The 15,461-nt window shown below is 41.8% G+C and overlaps 1 protein-coding gene across 1 annotated transcript in view; it reads left to right on the top strand.

Annotated features, from left to right (window-relative positions):
* Positions 1–15,461, top strand: part of CYP7B1 (cytochrome P450 family 7 subfamily B member 1) — a 178,878-nt gene that overhangs the window by 137,168 nt on the left and 26,249 nt on the right. The gene's annotated exons all lie outside the window — the stretch shown is intronic.

Raw genomic sequence — 15,461 nt, forward strand, 5'->3', positions numbered from 1 at the left:
GCTGTAAAAGGGACAAGGGGTGACACTGCCTTATCCCCTGGATTTAAAAGGGACAGCCCGTGTGGTGAAGCCCCCTTTCATGTGGAGCAGGCTGAGGCAGCACCCACCCTCCCTCCCCTTTAGGTGGTGAAATACCAGGTTTGGTCAAGACCTACTGTGGGCCTTGCGTTAGCCACCCCTTTTTAGGGGGTTTGGGAAGGAATTTTTCCCTTACCACCAGATCAGCCTAGGTGGATTTGGGATTTTTTTCACTTTCCCCACAGCAGGGTTGGGGGGGGCTTTGTTGATGTGTGGCATGAAGGGTGGTAGGCTGTATATCACAACTCATTATGTAAGTGTGGGGCGGATGTCCAGTGCAGGTACTTCATAGGGAAGGTTTACAGTGACCAGATGGCTTGGTAAAGGACTTTAACAGGAGGTGTTGGTTAAAGGAACAGAACAGGTGGGGGCAGGGGTTGGGGACTCCTATGATTGGTACAGCCGGGAGCCATCCTCCCCTTTCTTATAGCCCACCTTAATCCTCCTACAGGAGGGAAGCATGAATGTTAAGGGCCCAACAATGAGTTGGCTGGGGGGACCTGAATTTAAAAAGGGGGGGGGGGCCTAGTGGAAGTCCCCCAGGAAGTTATTGAATGAACATAGGGTTACCTGTACTGTATACTTTTATCTGCCAGGTAGTCCCAGGCATCTAATAATAAAGTTGTGGCCTGATTAAAACCATATGAAATGTCTCCTGTCCTTTCAGTATAGCCGAACAATATAACCCACATGTTTATCTTGTCAGTACAACTTGGACACCCTGGGAGAAATCTTGGCCCCATTAAAGTGATTTGTAAACTGCCATTGACTCCAATGGGGCCAGGATTTCATCCTAAATTTTGAAAAATTCTCCATCAATATGTGGTATTGTTGGTATCCATCCTTTTGTCATGAATAAAATAAGTGGCATCTGCAGTACATAGCACTTTTCGTCTGAGACATCAAGGTACTTTAGAACCTGAAAAAATTACCATGAGCTAGGTAAATATCATTATTTGCATTATACAAATGATGAAATGGAGATGAAGAGAATTTAAATGCGCAAGAAGTCAGTGGCAGGACTTGAAAGAGAACTCAGGAGTCCTGGATCCCAGTCTCTTGCTCCTGCTTTATCCACTGGGGAACACTTCCTTTTCATTAAAGCCAATACTACTGTTATCTCAACAGTGGAAATGCTTAGGGGTTAACATTTTTATCATTATTATTATTTGGTTTATAATGAAACTTTCACAAACTTAACACTTTTTAGTGGATTTCAAATTCTACATATAGACATCACTTCATCTACCTCTGGCATTCAGCCACTTATCATGTGGAACATGGCAGCCACCTTAATGGTGCCCAGAGGAGCTGATTGAAAAATGTTGACTGTTTTTCATTAAAATTTCAAATGTTCAGCCATACCAGTGCCCAGCAGCCTTAAACAATATGTTAGGGACAGGAAATAGAGGCTACTTTGCCCACTTAAAATGACGGAGGTAGACAAAATGTAATTACGAGATTTGGATCCAAGAAAGTTTGCATTAGGAAATAGATCTGGTGTTTGAACATGGTGTTCCATGTGATCCCAATATGGAGAGGCCCAACCTGCCTGCCCCGTTTCACCAGTGTCTAGCACTGTACTGCACTGTAGTCATTTACACTTGTGCAAAGTGAGCATGCAAATGCTACCTGATCAAAATAGTAAGGTTTTACACTCTGCATATGTGTAAACCACCTCACAAAGGAGTGAAGAATTAGGCCCATGAAACTGACATCTAAATCTGAACTTCCCTAAAGTTTGGGTGGTTTGGATCTGCAGTTCAGTTTTAAACCAACTCTGGGAATTACCCAAGTTGGAATTATCAACTTGTTGAAAAATACCATAAAATATTTTAATTAACCTAAGACAATTATTTGACCATTCAGGAACAAGTACATATTTTACTCTAAGTTACTAATTTGTTCATTAAACAGTGTTCAAATTGGTCCTTTAAGATTTGTGGATTTTTAAAAAGAATTTCTAGTTGTAGTCCCAAAACTAATGCACAATTAAATTTGTAAAATATTTCATCTTTCTATTAATGGAGGGTGAATGTATTTTTTTTAACTTGATTAACAGTATCCTTTAGCTCCAGTTTTAGGATACGTTCCAGAGCATAAACATAATTAGCTCAGACAAATCTAAGACACAGAAGAGTTTCATTTGAATTTAACCCGTTTGCCTTTGTTTAGAATAGGGCCTATACTTAAGTACCTGAAAAAGGCAGACATAGACCAGCTAAAGGAATATATTTTCCAATTATCAAACCTATTTTTTTTGGAAATACATTGAAGTTCTTTTAAATTAATACCTGTTAAGGGCCAAAGCATGACATTTAGGCACTGGCCTGAGTAGAGGACAAAGCATATCACACCACCCCAAGGGGAACAGTGTACTTCACTGCTCAGAGATGTGCCCTTCTGAGACATCATCTTTCCCAAAGTGTCTGCGCAGGCTGTACTGTCCTTTAGGACTGGTGCAGCGTGTTCCACAAATCAACTCAAGGAGAGAGGATGGACAAGTTCTCCTCAGCCAGTTTGGGACTCTGTGCCTATGTGGATGAGAGAAGGAAGCAGTGTCTGTGATCACCAAGTGCAGAGATTGCAAATATCACAGGCTGTAGTATTGCATGGGAATTTTCCATTGGAATGACTTTCCTGTGGAAAATTCACTTTCCATGGGAAGATTTCAACTTTGCCAGAAATTTAGATTTTGTGTTAGAAAATCATTCCCAGCTCCATGGTTTCCCCCTCTCCCTGGCAGATTGATGGAGAACCTGCATGTCCAGGCTCCCTGGCTCCCGGGCACTCTACCAGGTGCCTCACAGGTTTCTTGAGTTGCCCATCTCCCCAAAATGTTGTTTTGACTTTTTCTAACTGAAATTTCAGAAATCCCGTTGTGCAGGAAATTTTGCAATTTCCATTTGTGTTTTGGAATGGCCTTTTTTTTAATTTTGGAATTTCATGCAGAAAGGAAATTCCAGTTTCCAGCCAGCGATACTGAGAAGTATTGGTAAGAGACTGGTTTTCAGCCTTGCACACCAGACCAGGGTTAGCGTTAGGGTTACAAAGGTGGTTGTTAAGCACCTCGCTTCCACCTGCCTTTAACATGAGGAAGCCTTGTGCATACCTGATCATAGATCAGCCCTCAACTCCACCAGCCATGGGCAACACATGGGCTCCCTTCTAGGCCTACACAGGACGCTCTCTCTTTCTACAGTCACACTCTAATCCCTGAGCCCTCTGAGCACTTCCCTGGAGTATCCAGCCCATTTCACCCTCAGTATTGACAGACTTGCTGCTCCCAAAGAAGCAGTACACCCCAACTCACCAGTTACATCTCGGATCACCGCTCCGCTTAACACACAGCCCTTAAAAATATTTATAGTGAAAACAAGTAAGAGTTTATTTAACAGAATACAGTAACTCCTCACTTCAAGTTGTCCCAGTTAACGTTGTTTCATTGTTACGTTGCTGATCAATTAGGGAGGGGAACTTGCTTGTTTAAAGTTGTGCAGTGCTCCCTTATAACATTGTTTGGCAGCCTCCTGCTTTGTCCACTGCTTGAGGAATCATAGAATATCAGGGTTGGAAGGGACCTCAGGAGGTCATCTAGTCCAACCCCCTGCTCAAAGCAGGACCAATCCCCAACTAATTCATCCCAGCCAGGGCTTTGTCAAGCCTGACCTTAAAAACTTCTAAGGAAGGAGATTCTACCACCTCCCTAGGTAACGCATTCCAGTGTTTCACCACCCTCCTAGTGAAAAAGCTTTTCCTAATATCCAACCTAAACCTCCCCCACTGCAACTTGAGACCATTACTCCTTGTCCTGTCCTCTTCTACCACTGAGAATAGTCTAGAACCATCCTCTCTGGAACCACCTTTCAGGTAGTTGAAAGCAGCTGTCAAATCCCCCCTCATTCTTCTCTTCTGCAGACTAAACAATCCCAGTTCCCTCAGCCTCTCCTCGTAAGTCATGTGTTCCAGACCCCTAATCATTTTTGTTGCCTTTCGCTGGACTCTCTCCAATTTATCCACATCCTTCTTGTAGTGTGGGGCCCAAAACTGGACACAGTACTCCAGATGATGCCTCACCAATGCCGAATAGAGGGGGACGATCACATCCCTCGATCTGCTCGCTGTGCCCCTACTCATACAACCCAAAATGCCATTGGCCTTCTTGGCAACAAGGGCACACTGCTGACTCATATCCAGCTTCTCATCCACTGTCACCCCAGGTCCTTTTCCGCAGAACTGCTGCCTAGCCATTCAGTCCCTAGTCTGTAGCGGTGCATTGGGTTCTTCCGTCCTAAGTGCAGGACCCTGCACTTATCCTTATTGAACCTCATCAGATTTCTTTTGGCCCAATCCTCCAATTTGTCTAGGTCCCTCTGTATCCTATCCCTGCCCTCCAGCGTATCTACCACTCCTCCTAGTTTAGTATCATCTGCAAATTTGCTGAGAGTGCAATCCACGCCATCCTCCAGATCATTTATGAAGATATTGAAAGAAAGAGCAGCCTGTTGCAGCTAGCTGGTGGGAGCTTGGAACCAGGGTGGACCGGCAGCCCCCTAGCAGCTCCCTGCTCCCCTAAGTTCCCTGTGCAGCAGCCACTCAGCAGGCTACCAGTTGCCGGCAGTTCAGCTGTCCCTCCCCCCCCACTGCCATATGCTGCTCCTGCCCTCTGCCTTGGAGCTGCTCCTGGGAGCCTCCTGCTTGCTGTGAAGGGGAGGGGGGAAGAGAGGGGCTAATGTCAGGGTGTCCCCCTCCCCCCTACTCCTGCCCCCTGTTAACGCCTTCTCCATATAGAGCAGGATGGGGACAGGACAGAGCTCAGGACAGAGAGAGCTTGCTGGCCACTTTGATTTTTTTAAAGGCAATGTACTTAGAATGGGGTCAGCGTACTTAAAGGGGCAATGCACATCTCTCTCTCCCACACACAGGGTATGTGTCTCTGTCTCTGTCTGCCATGCTGTCTCCCCTTCCTCCATTCGTGCTGCCTTGTAGAGTGTGAGGCTAATTAACAACAATGTGTTAACCCTTGAGGGCTCAGCCAAATGCTAGTTCATCATTTAGCAGTAGGGCATTCCCCGGGAAATATCCCACCCTCTTCCACCCTCTGACTTCACCACCTCAACCAAGCTTCACAATCATCATTGCTGTGTACAGTATTATATATGTTTTTTGTCTGGTGAAAAAAATGTCCCTGGAACCCAACCTCCCCTATTTACATTAATTCTTATGGGGAAATTGGATTCACTTAACATCGTTTCGCTTAAAGTTGCATTTTTCAGGACCATAACCACAACATTATGCGAGGAGTTACTGTATAGAGATTTGAGTGACAGCAAGTAGAAGTATTGGAAACAAATGGTTACATATAACATGAAGTCATAACACATTTTAGAGACTAGACTTAATGAACAGGATACTCATGTCTCAGTAAGTGTTGCTCACAAGTGCTTTCCAAACATGCAGGCTGTGATACCTTTTTCATGGGACAAGACACACTGTCAGCTTGTCTCCTTGGTGAAGAATAAAGTCTTGTCCCCTCTCCTCTTTTTGTATGTAGTTACAGAATATTGTCTCTTGCCCCAGGAGGTCCCCTCTTCAGAGACGTATCTTGGGCATCCTTTTTGTTTGTAAGTTTTCAGGCCCACACCTGGCGCAGACAGCCTGTCTCCATGGCTGTTCATTGTTCAGGGGCTTGCTTTGACTCGGGTGACAAGCTTCATTTGTCTCTTGCACAACAGAAGTTGGTCCAATAAAAGATATTACCTCACCCACCTTGTCTCTAAGCTTTACTTCAACAGTTTTGGAACCTAATATTTTACATATCTCTTAAACTATTTCCCATACAGACATCTTGTAACAATTATGATCATCTGTGAACTACTTTTTCTTGGTAGAGACCTCACATGCTTCCCTTTGAACTATTATGGATATATCGGACCCAGGGAATACCTGTAAAACTCTGTGCATCCGCTGTGCCTTCTGCCATTTGGCACCAACATGTTCCTGGGTCACACATAGATCTTTGTATGGATGCTGTAAGGGAGAGGTGCCACCATTAACACATCCTACATGAGAACCAGTCACAAACGGGCCCTACATAGATAAATACATTTTCTAAGTGTCCTTAATTGATTGGTCTGCAATCTACTTCAGTATTTTGTTAAGATAGAGATTGGATTTGGGAAATCAAAATTTGAACTGTCAGGCAGAAAGGCTGTCCTGGACTTTTTTAAACCTTATTATTATATGTGTGTGTATTGTGTTGCTGGTGGAGGATGTTATTTTTGGTGCTTTCCAGGGTTCACTGAGTGTATTTGGTTGATTGATTTTATCCTGTGCAATAGGGAATAAAAAACCTGAGTAGCTGTGTGTTTGTGCTGGACAGCATTTGCTTTCTCATTCTTTCAAATTGTGTTGCTGTCTCTTCCCCGTAACAGAGCAGAAAGAGCTGTTTTAACCCAGGGAAATACCTCTACTGCTTAACTCCCACCAATTAGAGCCTCAGTGTTTAAATTGCTCTGCTAAGTCTCTGACCTGACAGAAGTAGTGGCAAGTTTAGCCTTTTGACCATTGCAAACTTTGAGTTCTATTTGTTTGTCTCCTTAAAAGACACAAATAGCTTGGTTAAAAGCCTGTTTGGTTGAAAAAAGAACAGGAGGACTTGTGGCACCTTAGAGACTAACAAATTTATTTGAGCATAAGCTTTCGTGAGCTACAGCTCACTTCATCAGATGAATTCAGTGGAAGATACAGTGCGGAGATTTATATACATAGAGAACATGAAACAATGGGTGTCACCATACACACTGTAAGGAGAGTGATCACTTAAGGTGAGCTATTACCAGCAGGAGAGTGGGGGGAGGGGAGGAGAGGAGAAACCTTTTGTAGTGATAATCAAGGTGGGCCATTTCCAGCAGTTGACAAGAACGTCTGAGGAACAGTGTGGACGGGGTGGGGAATAAACATGGGGAAATAGTTTTACTTTGTGTAATGACCCATCCACTCCCAGTCTCTATTCAAGCCTAAGTTAATTGTATCCAGTTTGCAAGTTAATTCCAATTCAGCTGATTGACAGAGCCAGAAGAGTTCCCAGACATCACCTACTACAGGACAGGCCCAACAAAGAAAATAACAGAACGCCACTAGCCATCACCTTCAGCCGCCAACTAAAACCTCTCCAGCGCATCATCAAGAATCTACAACCTATCCTGAAGGACAGCCCAGTATGCTGGCACACTGTGGGGCCATGCGGGTACCCATAGCAGTGCCGCTGATTTGAAGGTATACATTGTCCCCAAATGTGAAATAGTTATGGGTGAGGACAAAGTCACAAAGTTCAGCCACCAGGTTTGCTGTGACATTATCGGGGATACTGTTCCTGATGGCTTGTAGTCCATCTTTGTGTGGAATGTTGGTGTAGAGGGCTTCTACATCCATAGTGGCCAGGATGGTGTTTTCAGGAAGATCACCAATGGATTGTAGTTTCCTCAGGAAGTCAGTGGTGTCTCGAAGATAGCTGGGAGTGCTGGTAGCATAGGGCCTGAGGAGGGAGTCTACATAGCCAGACAATCCTGCTGTCAGGGTGCCAATGCCTGAGATAATGGGGCGTCCAGGATTTCCAGGTTTATGGATCTTGGGTAGCAGATAGAATACCCCAGGTCGGGGTTCCAGGGGTGTGTCTGTGCGGAATTGTTCTTGTGCTTTTTCAGGGAGTTTCTTGAGCAAATGGTGTAGTTTCTTTTGGTAACCCTCAGTGGGATCAGAGGGTAATGGCTTGTAGAAAGCCTAGCAGCCTCTCGTTCATATTCCGACCTATTCATGATGACGACAGCACCTCCTTAATCAAAAAGGCTGACAATGATGTCAGAGTTGTTTCTGAGGCTGTGGATGGCATTGTGTTCTACACGGCTGAGGTTATGGGGCAAGTGATGCTGCTTTTCCACAATTTCGCCCATGCACGTCGGCGGAAGCACTCTATATAGAAGTCCAGTCTGTTGTTTCGACCTTCAGGAGGAGTCCACCCAGAATGTTGGCCCCAAAGCAAGCCAACATTTTTATGGCTGACTTAGAACAACGCTTCCTCAGCTCTCATCCCTTAATGCCCCTACTCTACTTGCGCTACACTGATGACATCTTCATCATCTGGACCCATGGAAAAGAAGCCCTTGAGGAATTCCACCATGATTTCAACAATTTCCATCCCACCATCAACCTCAGCCTGGACTAGTCCACACAAGAGATCCACTTCCTGGACACTACGGTGCTAATAAGTGATGGTCACACAAACACCACCCTATACCGGAAACCTACTGACAGCTATTCCTACCTACATGCCTCCAGCTTTCATCCAGACCACACTACACAATCCATTGTCTACAGCCAAGCTCTACGATACAACCACATTTGCTCCAACCACTCAGACAGAGACAAACACCTACAAGATCTCTATCAAGCATTCTTACAACTACAGTACCCACCTGCGGAAGTGAAGAAACAGATTGATAGAGCCAGAAGAGTTCCCAGAAGTCACCTACTACAGGACAGGCCTAACAAAGAAAATAACAGAACGCCACTAGCCGTCACCTTCAGCCCCCAACTAAAACCCCTCCAACGCATTATTAAGGATCTACAACCTATCCTGAAGGATGACCCAACACTCTCACAAATCTTGGGAGACAGGCCAGTCCTTGCCTACAGACAACCCCCCAACCTGAAGCGAATACTCACCAACAACCACATACCACACAACAGAACCACTAACCCAGGAACCTATCCTTGCAACAAAGCCCGTTGCCAACTGTGCCCACATATCTATTCAGGGGACACCATCACAGGGCCTAATAACATCAGCCACACTATCAGAGGCTCGTTCAGCTGCACATCCACCAATGTGATATATGCCATCATGTGCCAGCAATGCCCCTCTGCCATGTACATTGGTCAAACTGGACAGTCTCTACGTAAAAGAATAAATGGACACAAATCAGATGTCAAGAATTATAACATTCATAAACCAGTCGGAGAACACTTCAGTCTCTCTGGTCACGCAATCAGAGACATGAAGGTCGCTATCTTACAACAAAAAAACTTCAAATCCAGAGTCCAGCGAGAAACTGCTGAATTGGAATTCATTTGCAAATTGGATACTATTAATTTAGGCTTAAATAGAGACTGGGAGTGGCTAAGTCATTATGCAAGGTAGCCTATTTCCCCTTGTCCCCCCCCCCCCCCCGACGTTCTGGTTAAACTTTGGATTTATGCTGGAAGTGGCCCACCTTGATTGTCATGCACATTGTGGGGAGAGTGGTCAGTTTGGATGAGCTATTGCCAGCAGGAGAGTGAGTTTGTGTGTGTATGGGGGTGGGGGAGTGAGAAAACCTGTATTTGTGCTGGAAATGGCCCACCTTGGTTTTCATGCAGGTTGTAAGGAGAGTGGTCACTTTGGATAGGCTATTACCAGCAGGAGAGTGAGTTTGTGTGTGTGGTTTTTGGAGGGGTGTGAGGGGGTGAGAGAACCTGGATTTCTGCAGGAAATGGCCCACCTTGATTATCATACACATTGTGAAGAGAGTGGTCACTTTGGATGGGCTATTACCAGCAAGAGAGTGAGTTTGTCTGTGGGGGGGCGGAGGGTGAGAAAACCTGGATTTGTGCTGGAAATGGCCCAACTTGATGATCACTTTAGATAAGCTATTACCAGCAGGAGAGTGGGGTGGGAGGAGGTATTGTTTCATGGTGTCTGTGTATATAATGTCTTCTGCAATTTCCACAGTATGCATCCGATGAAGTGAGCTGTAGCTCACGAAAGCTCATGCTCAAATAAATTGGTTAGTCTCTAAGGTGCCACAAGTCCTCCTTTTCTTTTTGGTGAAAAATGAAATCCCCACATCTAGACACCCAAGTACAGAATAGGCAGAAACAGTGCAACCTTCCACAAACTGCCTTATCATTATGCCTCAACCTGTTCTGGAGGGAAGACATCTATGGATGAGAAAGTTGAGTGGTTGCCATATCTGACCACTAAGAAATGGACTGTTGCAATCATTTCACTTCACATAAGCCATATAATCATTAGACAGAAACAACATGTGGTTATCACCACCCTAGGATGTATGTGAGCTGATGATTCAAAGTAAAAGGTTGCTGTGACAGGGCAACTTCCTGAAATATCTTTGGGAGACCATATTGTATTAAGTGTCTGATATGCTAATGTAACATTGTGGGCCAGGGATGTACTTCATAGGAGGAAAGTTACCACAGCTCCTCCAACAAGTTGTAAGAGAATGATTAAAGCACATCACACGGGTTATAACATCTCCAGAGAGGTACCACCTCCAGAGGAGGCTTGCATATTCTGTTTCAAACTGGATTCTCTGGAGACCAACATACAAAGAAAGGACTTTTGGATAAATAGCCTGCGTTTAAACTGACTCGGGACCTTCATATTGGTTCCTGATCTAAAGACTGATGTGAACTTGTAACCACAGGGAAAACCCAGTTGAGGGATTTGAAGGACTGACACCTAGCAGAACCCTAGGGTGGAGTTAGGGGTGACCTCTGCAAAGCTTTTTAGCATGTGTGCAGGTTCTTTTATTGTTTTATATGCTTTCTCAGTGATGCTTTTACCTTCAAAATAAAGGTGCTTGCTTAGAAAGAGCTCTGTGGTAACTTGTAACTGCTGGCAATACACTGGTTATAGCCATCTGAGAGAAAACAAAGCACAGGCGCTGGCCTTTGAGGCAGACTGGCTTGCTGGGAACAATACAGTATGGATTACGAAGCTTTACAGCCTTAAAGCCCCCAGTCAGAAGTGAGTGAGATGTTGGTCTCCTACCAGGAGAGGTGATGGCTGGGAGCTGGAAGCTTTTAAGTGAGTGCCCTCAAGGGACCACAGAGGGGGAAATACAGTGCAGTTACCCTGAAACTGTGATAGTTGCATATTCCCATACTAGTTTCTCAGGGAATCATTTTTAATACAGTATCGGTTTAGCATGGGAAATTCATGGCTACAGGAAATTGTCAAGGTAAATAATTTAATAGGATATTTTAAAGGAATGGATAATTTTATGAGCATTAAGAACATTTGTGTTTTTGCATGCTATATCAGTGTTATAAAAAGAATCAAAACTCATGCTTCAGAGCAAAGTCTTATCTTTATGCATCTTGTATTTATACCAGTCACTTCAGGTAGCAAGTATCCTGAGTGCCTATGGGAGTCAAATGTTTGTCATGGTGCAATTGGACACGTGCATTACAGGTTGGTTTGGGGTTTAGCTGTTGTTGTTGTTAGTTTTGCCTTTTTCTAAAACCTCAAGTATCATCCCTAGTTAGAATAAGGTTACCAAACTAGATGTACCAGATATCTGCTACAGTATGGCAATTCTTTCTGTAATTTCCTATGTGAAATAAAGCCATCACTGGAAGTCAGAAAAATAACTGCTGGTGTTATAGACACTTTTGAGAAGTTTGAACAAATAATTAGAAGAAAATAATATTCTCTCTATCCATTTACATATAGAGTACCTAACACTATAGTATCCAGACATGAATATGGTAGGATTCTATAACTACTAAATCAAAAGAGGAGTCAGTTAAAATACATCGATTTGCTAGCCTCACACTGTCCTAAACGTCCTGTGTTCTCTTTTTCCTAATGCAGTAAGACACTACAGGCACCACGTTTCTGGGGATTACCTTTCTGGGGGATGAAGCCTGTGGCCTCATTCTTCACATCTCAGTCAAAGTGTTCATAGGCCCCCAGAAACACACTGCCTGTCATGTCTTGTTGTTTAAATATTATGATAGAACCTATGAATAACCAAAAACTGTGTTGACGTGTTCATAATAGCTTTTGTTCTACATATGTACCGATACATTGCCTTTTCTAAAAATTCAGCATAGCTTGCTTTTTACTTTGTGGTTACATTTAATACTTTGATGAGAAGTACTAGAGCAGGGAATTAACTTCTCCACCAAGAAATCAAATCAAGCTTGAAATCAGTAGCTTTAAATTTTTGGCAGTGATGTTTTGTAAAGTGAAAAGGTCCTTCTTCATGACAAGCAATATTTATTAGACCTTTATCAGCAACTTCAATGAAAGTCGGTTGGAAGTATTCAGCTGAATCACTGGTATCCGGCAGAGTGACACTTTCATGTGGGGCTTTTTCAGTTGTTCTTTGTGCAACAAAGTTTGTGCTAACACCAGATGCCAATCGCACACCACCAGTGGATTTGCAAGATTATAGGACAGGAAAAAAGATGAAGGTTAAATACAGGGCACAATAGAGATTACTTATGGTAATGAATTGTATAATTTTTCTAGACAGATCTGGATTAATGTTTATCCCAGGCAAGAGATTACTATATGTCTGATTCTGGTTGTAAACACATATTATTAAACAGAAGGTTTATGTTCATGAAATGCAACTATGAGTGTTAACGCACTTATGATTTATTATGTGCAAAGAGAAAAATTAACCTGTTCATCTGCTATACCAATAGATACACTATTGGCTTTTGCATAAATTGGAGATGAATTATAGGCATCTGCTGTCTTTTAGAAAACAAATAATTCCTGAAATGGCAAAATTCTTCTCTCAGTTACAGCCAGACTACCCTGTAGACTTTGATGAAGTTACACCAGTGTAACTAAAAAAAGAATAGCCTTAAATATTTTTATATGGGGAAAAAAATAGCTTTTGTACTGCAGATATCTACTGGCAATATATAATGATACTTGCGAACTTTGGGATCTTTTTTCTTTTTCAGTGAAAAAACAGTACGTTTACATCCACAGAATATAACGAACGGTGTCCCAAATTTGATTTCCCAAATTATTCAGTTATATTAACCGCCAAAAAAAAAAGTATTTTGAGGACTTGGCACTTCCAATTTTTAAAAAATTAATTTGTATTTTTATTGATATTTAGCTGTACTTCACACCATTTGCTTTTCAAGTCCACTGTCCTCCTCTGTTTTAGAGACTCTCTGCTGGTGAGCATGACTGTGACATAGGTGTGATCTTCATATTTTTAAAATAATATGTTGCCTTAGTAGTTAAATAATCACAGCTCATTCAGTGATTAGATTTTTGGGTGACCAAAGGGGAAAAAACTCTTAAAAGACAATCAACAAATTCCAAAACTTTGCTCCTTGCATTGAATAGATGCAATAAAAATCTTGTAACCTGGTAATGAGGAACAGTGTTGGCTTTCAGATGATAAAAAATGCAGTTTTTAATAATCTGTGTTTGCTATTTACAAACAGTATATGATAGCTAAATGCCTTTGCATAATGCTGTTTTACATTTCCTCTCCATTTAATAATTGTTGATAGTACTGATAGCATGGTTTTCACTACCCATCTTAACTAGTCTGTCGAATTATAAGTTACAAGATAAATGTGTTTCTGATGTTTTATTTTTTAAACCCCACTTTCATATATGAGAAACTTGACTTGCCTGATTAGTGTCATTGACTTCAGTGAGACTACTCAGGTGAGTAAAGTTACCCAAGGACACAGGCAGAATGAGCCCTTAAAGCTGTAATAGGACGGTTGAAAAGGCCTGAGAATACTATAAATTACAAATTATGTTGACTGAATTAAACTATTATAACAGTTAAGCTAGATCTGACTTGTCTTGTGCACTGTAACACAGAAATCACATCAATGCTAGTAAGTAGCTCTGATATCTTGAATACAAACTTGGTTTTACTGATAAATTTGCAAACTAAACAGTTCAGATTTGAATTTTTTGTTTTGTTTTTTTAAAAAGTCAGAGCAATATTTTTATTCTCTCAATGCTAAGAAGAAAATGCTTAAAAAACATTTTTAGTTCTTATATACGTATATTAACAGCCCATTTGGGACAACCTAACTTTGGCTTTTGTAATATTTTGTAAAGGCTGCAAAAAGTGAATTATGAATTAGGAGTTGAAAGAAATAATTAAACAAATATTAAATGTTTCTAGAGGCTTGTATTATGGCTCTTTCAAATAGCTTTAAAACCAACTTATCATTTCTAGTCAATAGGTACTGTCAGATATCTACCTGAAATCTTTATTACAGCTGAGAATGGCTTAGGAAGCCCAAATCAGGTGTATTATACTGCTTAAAAGTTTGTGCAGCGAAGCATTGTATTTTGGGAGCTTATAAAATATATATATATATAGTGTTCTCTATTCCCTTTGCTATATGTCAGCAGACATCTATAAGTCATTAAGGTGACCTCCATCTTCCTAAGAGAAGTAAAGGTAAAAATGAAGACACATTTCTGTTATCAGTCTACTATGGGTCGTAAGTTGAACTAACGTTATATTTTCCTTTGAAATACGCATAGCCTTGACATGGTGTTTAACAGTGTTAAGCTTATTGCTGCTGAGCTAAACATGTCTGAAGCAAACGATGACCCTCACGTCTTTGTGATAGCAAAATGTCTCCCTGATGTGATCCCACAGACTTGGAGCATTAAGTTAATTTTCCCCTGGATTTCTGAGCAGCATCTTTTTTACCCCGCGGAAACCTTGTGAGGAATACAGCTTTTGACCGAATGACAGAGCATGGAGGGTGAAATTAGATGCATTAAATTAAAATATGACAAAAAGCCTATCTAAATATTTGTCACAATCTTACTTGTGCGGTGTAGTGTCCACCCCAGGAAGTGAAAGCAGGCTATTGCTGGGACTTAATAGTCTGGAAAAAAAAATTGGTAAACCATCCAGATTCCTTACAAGCTTTGAGAGGATAATTAAGGGTATGGTGTAAGATGTCATAGTTCCAGGTTTGGTGAGCCCTCTGTCTAATCTCAGATTAGTTCTTTTCCTGTTTTCATTTTAAATAGAATTAACCGTTACAAAGTTTTCTTTGGTCCATGGCCATTTTTGTGCCACTTGAACAAATAATGCTGGTACTGGCCGCTAGAGGTTGTATGATACGTTTGTTGGTTAAGTAAAGTATAAAAGAGAAATACCCTGGGCACGCGCACACACACGCGCACACACACACATCAAAAAAGTCATAGTATCCAGTGCATATTTTTAGGCTACAAAAAATATTTTCCAATTGTAGTACAGCACTTGTGAAAGGAAAAAAATATTATCCCAAGCTATTATATATAATTATTAGAAAAATGAGTGTGTTCAGTTAGTATAAAATGTAGGAAGAGATCAAGTCATATGGCTTATGTCATTCATGTGCATTCATCAAAACGAGGTTTTAATTTTTTTAAAGAGCTAAATATTGATATGGCACAATTATGTGTTTTTTTTTTTTAATTTCTGTTATAACAGTTTATGGAAAAATAGGAGACTGTGATAGGGTTAACCCCGCTACACAAAAATCCATGCTGTGTATGACAGTAGTAAAGCTTGTGATCCCTTGATCTTTGA

The sequence above is a fragment of the Natator depressus genome, chromosome 2, assembly GCF_965152275.1.
Source record: "Natator depressus isolate rNatDep1 chromosome 2, rNatDep2.hap1, whole genome shotgun sequence".
Taxonomy (NCBI): domain Eukaryota; kingdom Metazoa; phylum Chordata; order Testudines; family Cheloniidae; genus Natator; species Natator depressus.